Source organism: Jaculus jaculus, chromosome 19, assembly GCF_020740685.1.
Source record: "Jaculus jaculus isolate mJacJac1 chromosome 19, mJacJac1.mat.Y.cur, whole genome shotgun sequence".
NCBI lineage: Eukaryota > Metazoa > Chordata > Mammalia > Rodentia > Dipodidae > Jaculus > Jaculus jaculus.
In genome coordinates this window covers 42,377,137-42,383,562 of record NC_059120.1, presented here as the reverse complement: position 1 = coordinate 42,383,562, position 6,426 = coordinate 42,377,137, and positions in this window count along the sequence as shown.

Here is a 6,426-nt window from a genome sequence, read left to right as displayed (position 1 = left end):
ACACAAATAACACACAAAAATCAGCAGCCTTCTTGTATACTGATGGAAAACATATTGAGAAAGAAATAAAGGAAACAGTCCCATTCACAATAGCCATAAAAATTCAATGTCTCTGAATATCCCTAACCAAAGAAGTGCAAGACCTCTGTAATGAAAACAAAACACTGAAGGAAGAAATCAAGAAAGATTCAGAGGGTGGAAAGATCGGTCATGCTTATAGATAGTGTGGTGGTTTGATTCAGGTGTCCCCCATAAATGTAGGTGTTCTGAATGCTAGCTTCCCAGCTGATGGAGACTTGGGACTTAAAGCCTCCAGGAGGCAGTGTATTGTTGGGGGCGGGCTTATGGGTGTAATAGCCAATCTCCCCATGCCAGTGTTTGACATACTCTCCTGTTGCTATTGTCTACCTTATGTGGGTCAAGGGGTGATGTCCACCCTATGCTCATGCCATCGCAGAGCTTCCCCTCAAGCCTATAAGCCAAAATAAACCTCTTTTTTCCCCACAAACTGCTCTTGGTTGGGTGATTTCTACCAGCAATGTGAACCCAACCGCAACAGATAGGAAGAATTAATAGGTGAAAAAGACCTTCCTACCAAAAGCAATATACAGATTCAGTGCAATCCTAATGAAAACAAAAAAAAAATCTTAAATTTATGTGGAAACACAAAGGACTACAGATAACCAAAACCGTCTTAGCAGAAAGAATCCCGCTAGAGGTATCACCATACCTGACTGCAAGCTACGGAACCATACTAAAGAAAGCAGTGTGACAGTGGTTCAAGACAGCCATGGAGATCAATGGAACCAAATGGAAGATAGAGGTATATGGCAGCCACCTGTATTTTGACAAAGAAGTAAAAAAAAAACCCACACTGGACAGAAGATAACATTTTCAAAAAATGGTGCTCAGAAAACTGGATATCAACATGAAGAAGAATGACCCTTATCTCTCACCATGCAAAAAATAATGCAACTCCAAGTGGATCAAAGACCTCAGTGTAAGGTCTTAAATCCAGAAACAACTAGAACAAAAAGTAGGAAAAACACTAGGATATTGCTATAGGGAAGGACTTTCTGAACAAGACCCTCTTAGCCCAGGAAATAAAGAAAATGATGAACAAGTGGTACCTCATGAAAATATAAGGCTATTGTATAGCTAAGAAAACCATCAACTGAATCAAGAGAAACCTACTGAATGGGAGAAATTTTTTTGCCAACTATATTTCTGTAGAGGAATATATACAGACAGAGAACTAAAATGCTAAGCAATAAAAAAATCAACCAACCCAATTAACAATAGGGGGACCAGGTGCTGGAGACATGGCTTAGCAGTTAAAAGCACTTTCTTGAAAAGCCTGATGGCCTCGGTTTGATGCCCCAGTACCCACATAAATCCAGATGCACCAAGTAGCACATGTGTCCAGAGTTTGTTTGCAGTGGCAGGAAGCCCTGGTGTGACTATACTCATCCTCTGTCTCTCTCTCTCTATTTCTCCCGGTATCTCTCTCACTCTCAAATAAATAAATAAATAATAAAAAAATTAAAAATAGGGGCCCATGAGACTGAACAGAGAGCTCTCAATAGAAGAAATATAAATGGCCAATAAATAATTTATTAAATAGTATACATCTTTATTCAACAGTAAAATACAAATTAAAAGTATTTTGAAATTCCATATCCCCCCATTCAAAATGCCTATCATCAAAAAAAATCAAATGACAATAAATGCTGGCAAGGGTGTGGGGAAATAGAAACCTTCATTCATGGTTGGGGGTGAAAACTGGTGCAGCCACAATAGAAATCAGTGTAAAGGTTTCTTACAAAGCTACAAATAAAACTACATATAAGCCATTAATATCAGTCCTGGGCATATACTGTAAGGACTTTACTCTTTACGATAGAAATTCTTGCTCAGCAATGTTTGTTTCGGCCCTATCCACAATAGCTAGGAGATAGCATCAGCTTAGATTCCTGTCAACTGATGAATGAATAGTGAAGATGTGGTACATAAACATGATGGGGTTTCATGGATCTTTAAAGAATAAATGAGGTAATGAAATTTATAGGTGAATGGATGAATTTGGACAAGATTATACTAAGTAAGGTAACCCAGACTCAGAAAGACTCAAAACAATGCAGGCACTCTGAATCCTAGTTTTGAATTCTTAGATTTGGGTGTATATTGGAGGAAGAGTCAATAATAGAGGCCATGGAGCTAGAAAGGGACCATGAGAGTGGAGGTCTTGAGTGGGGAAGATAGTAGATATGTAATAAAGAGCTAAATAGGGTCAGGTGATGTCGATAGGAAGGGTGAATCAAAACTAATGGTGTTGGGCTGGAGAGATGGCTTAGTGGTTAAGCGCTTGCCTGTGAAGCCTAAGGACCCCGGTTCGAGGCTCGGTTCCCCAGGTCCCAGACGCACAAGGGGGTGCACGCGTCTGGAGTTCGTTTGCAGAGGCTGGAAGCCCTGGCGCGCCCATTCTCTCTCTCTCCCTCTATCTGTCTTTCTCTCTGTGTCTGTCGCTCTCAAATAAATAAATAAATAAAATTAAAAAAAAAAACAACTAATGGTGTTATGGATAAGCCATATGGAAACTTACTTCTTTTTTAGGTGATATAAAATTATAATTTAAAAGGAGAATTTGGGTATTAGTACCCCATGGGGTAGAGAATGGTGCTCCCAGAAGCCATAGGTTATTCTAGGAAAATCCCAGTACCAGGACTGGGAAACCTGCCAGTGAATTGTTGGTCTGAGAGGCCCATGAGACCCCTAAAACAGTAAAAAACAGTATATGATATTGCTAATGTTCCTTAATGTCCATCAAAACTAGATGATAAGACTCTGTTGCAGATGATAGAAGTCTTTGGCTGTAGACCACTGAGAAACCAAGCTGGAATTCAACTGGAAGCCTCCTCCGTACTGGCTAGCTATGTTAGTGCTGCAAAGTGCTATGCATACTTCTGTGGGAGAAAAGTCATCAGACGTCTTACCCAGCAGTGGACCTGTGAGCTTCACCGCCAGCCAGCCAGGCAAGAAGTGCCCACTGATATGACTGTTTGTGGGGGAAACAACCTGCGTCTCTCTTATTAGATTTGAGATTGACTCCACAATTCATGCTGGGGACTGGAAACCTAGTGGAAAGCCTATGGATTCGAAGGTTATAGACCCTTGGGGATGGAAGCTACTCCTGTTTGACTAAATGGATGTGTTGTGTCCATGAAATTGCCTTCTAAATATTTATGTTTATGCCTATAGGGTAGTGCTGCTTTCACTTTTTGTCAGAGAAGCTGCTTTTTGAAGATTTGTAATTACTACTTGAAAGGCTCAAAACTTTTCAAAGTACTGAGAATGAGTGACTTTTGAGTGCTCAGCACAGAATGAAACTTCTCTAGTACAGCTGCTAAGACTCGGAGAACATTGCCAAGAAAATTGCAGAAAGAATGAAAGGGCCAAAGGACGGGAAGGCGTGCTTTGGAATGCTGTTCTGTGGGCATGAAGTGGCAGTTGCATTCTTGACCTCACAGCAGCTGTCGTTACCTGAACAATATTGGATCCATCAACATGTTGTCATGGTTGAGGAAGAGGGCAAAAAGACATAATAATAGAAGAGGGGCTAATGGAACAGAAGAAGGGGTTCTGTGGAAGGGGGTAGTTATGGAGACAAAACAAAGTGATGGGAAGAAATTATGATAAAACTATATTATGTACATGCATTAAAGTTGTTAATAAAAAAGTTAAAAATATGGAGATAAATAAAGACACCTCTAAATTCCATATATTTAGACAACTTTTGACTGACAGTAGCATAGAAGAGTTATCTTCCAGAGCAGCAGTTTATTTCCAGAGTATCTGATCACAGAGTTGCCATTTCTTGGTCTCTTTTCTAAAGATCAAAAGATGAAACCACAGCCATGATTACTCATCACAGCAACTTGAAAACATTTGTGATAGTGCATAAAATAAAATGAGAGGAAATTTCATTTACATCTCAACCAAGGAACTTGCATTATTGGCTATTTCCATCCTTTCTTGTTTATCTCAATCCTTTAGACAGATGTTCTAGACAATTATGGAAGTTAGCATTTGCTTCTGAAGTGTACTTTAAACCTAAATGTTATGCCCTAAATTTGACCGTGCACATGTAATTGTAATAGAGAGATTAAGCAGATTAATATGGGATGAATATCTCCACAATTTGGAATAGAAACTACCTAAACTTTACATCCTAGGAAAGATCAGCCTCCTAGATCTGGTTTCATTTCTTCTTTCTGCATTATACTCATTTCCTTGGTCATCTTCTTGGTCATTCTCAGAAGGTGGGGGTGGGGCTGTGCTTTACAGTTTTGTTTATAACATGATGCTGGCACACATTTGGTAACTGATGTATGTTCATTGAATTGAATTGAAGCAGCAGTAATTTCCTCTCAAGTTTTTGACAAGCCATAATGAATTCTGTCTAACTTGTGATCTTGGGTTTATAGAAATTTCTAAAAACCATAATAAAAATAATAAAATAATAATGATGGTAAATTTATTTAAAAACATGTTGAATTAAATTTAGCTAAGGCCACTCAAAAACTTAGATATTTTCATAACATTTTATTTGAAAGCACTGAATTTAGCACAGAGTACAGAAAAGACACATTGCTACTAAAATCAGAAGTAGGACCTAGCTAATGTATATCAGTGAATATAATATATAGTAGCGACATAATAAAAATATAATATAATAGTGAATATATGCTATAATTATAGTGAATATCATTCCAATGGTAAATTGTTTAAAATATCCCTTTCTCACCCACTCCTTTTGGCTTAGTTACATAAACAACTTACAATGCATATTAGATAATTGGATTGAATATTATTTACTTACAAGAAACAGAAGGAGAGATATTATCTTCCACTTGAGGGCACTGTTTTTATAACTTTGAATTGAGTATTAATAGATACGTTGCTGATGTTCTTGGATAGTTCTTTCAGAAATATCAGTGAGGGGAGAGCTAATAAGAAAGGGTTAGTTACATTTTAATGTAAAAACTTTGGGAGCAGGAACATTGTGTGAAGAATTAGAGGATGAGTCACTGAACAAACATTTAGTGAGCATCCACCATATGCCAGCCACCTCTTAGGTCTTGTAGATAAGACAACCCTGAGCCTATGGAGCTGTCATTTTTATCACAGTTGGAATGTACTCAGATCCTTTCTACTTATGAGCCACCCAGATTCAGAGAAATCAGTAGAGAAGAATGAGGCCAAGGACCAAGCCAGTGCTGCTGTGTCCTCTCATAGGGATGGAGCAGCAACTTGTCTAACACTTACGTACACATGAGAATCTACCCAGGTAACTCTGCCCTGAACAGAGAAGGTGACTGTTGTGTCTACACAACAGACTGGCATCATCCCTGTTGTGGTGGTTTCATTCAGTGTCCCACATAAACTTAGGTGTTCTGGGTGCTTAGGTCCACAGCTGGTGGCAATTTGACAGTTGAGCCTCCTGGAGACAGTATATTGTTGGGGGCGGGGCTTTTGGGTGTCATAACCAGCTTCCTCTTGCCAGTGTTTGGCACACCCTCCTGCTACTATTGTCCTGTATCTGATGTTGGCCAGGAGGTGTGTTCACCCTCTGCTCATGTCATCGCTTCCCCATGCCATCATGGAGCTTCCGCCTGAGTCTGTAAGCCAAAATAAACCTTCCCCCCCCCCCCCACAAGCTGCTCTTGGTCAGGTGTTTGCTGCCAGCAATGCAAACCTGACTGCAACACCTGCTAAAGTAAATAAGTAAATAAACAAATAAAAAGGCATTAAATATTTTTTTGTTTCAGCAATCATATCTGTCTTGAGAAAGATCACGGTGAAAATTAAAGCAGATAATGCACAGTCTATTTTGGTGACTGGTGCTCAGATTAGTATTAAATTCATAGAGACACACACACTGAAACATATGCACACACACCGCCTCCCTCAGCTGCTATGAGGAGTGAGTACATGGCCTCTCTGAGAGAATATAAATCAGGCTCCTAATCATTCAGCACAGGCAGCCAGCCCCACCTCCTGCACATCTGGTATGTAAAGCATGCGAATCCCTCTTTAATCAACAATTCAGGATAATGGCATTTCCGACCCTCATCAGAGAACTCAACCAGGAATTGATTGCAATGCAGCTCTTGTTAAATGCTTGCTGAGACAGTTGGTGTTTAAGACAAATTGACTAATGGTATTATCTACATGCATTCTTCTTCTAAGGTTTTCTTTTGAATTAAGAACTCACTGGAGGGCTGGAGAGATGGCTTAGCAGTGAAGGCATTTGCCTGCAAAGCCAAAGGACCCAGGTTCGATTTCCCAGGACCCACATAAGCCAGATTGTACAAGGACAATGCATCTGGAGTTCATTTACAGAGGCTGAGGGCCTTGGTATGTCCA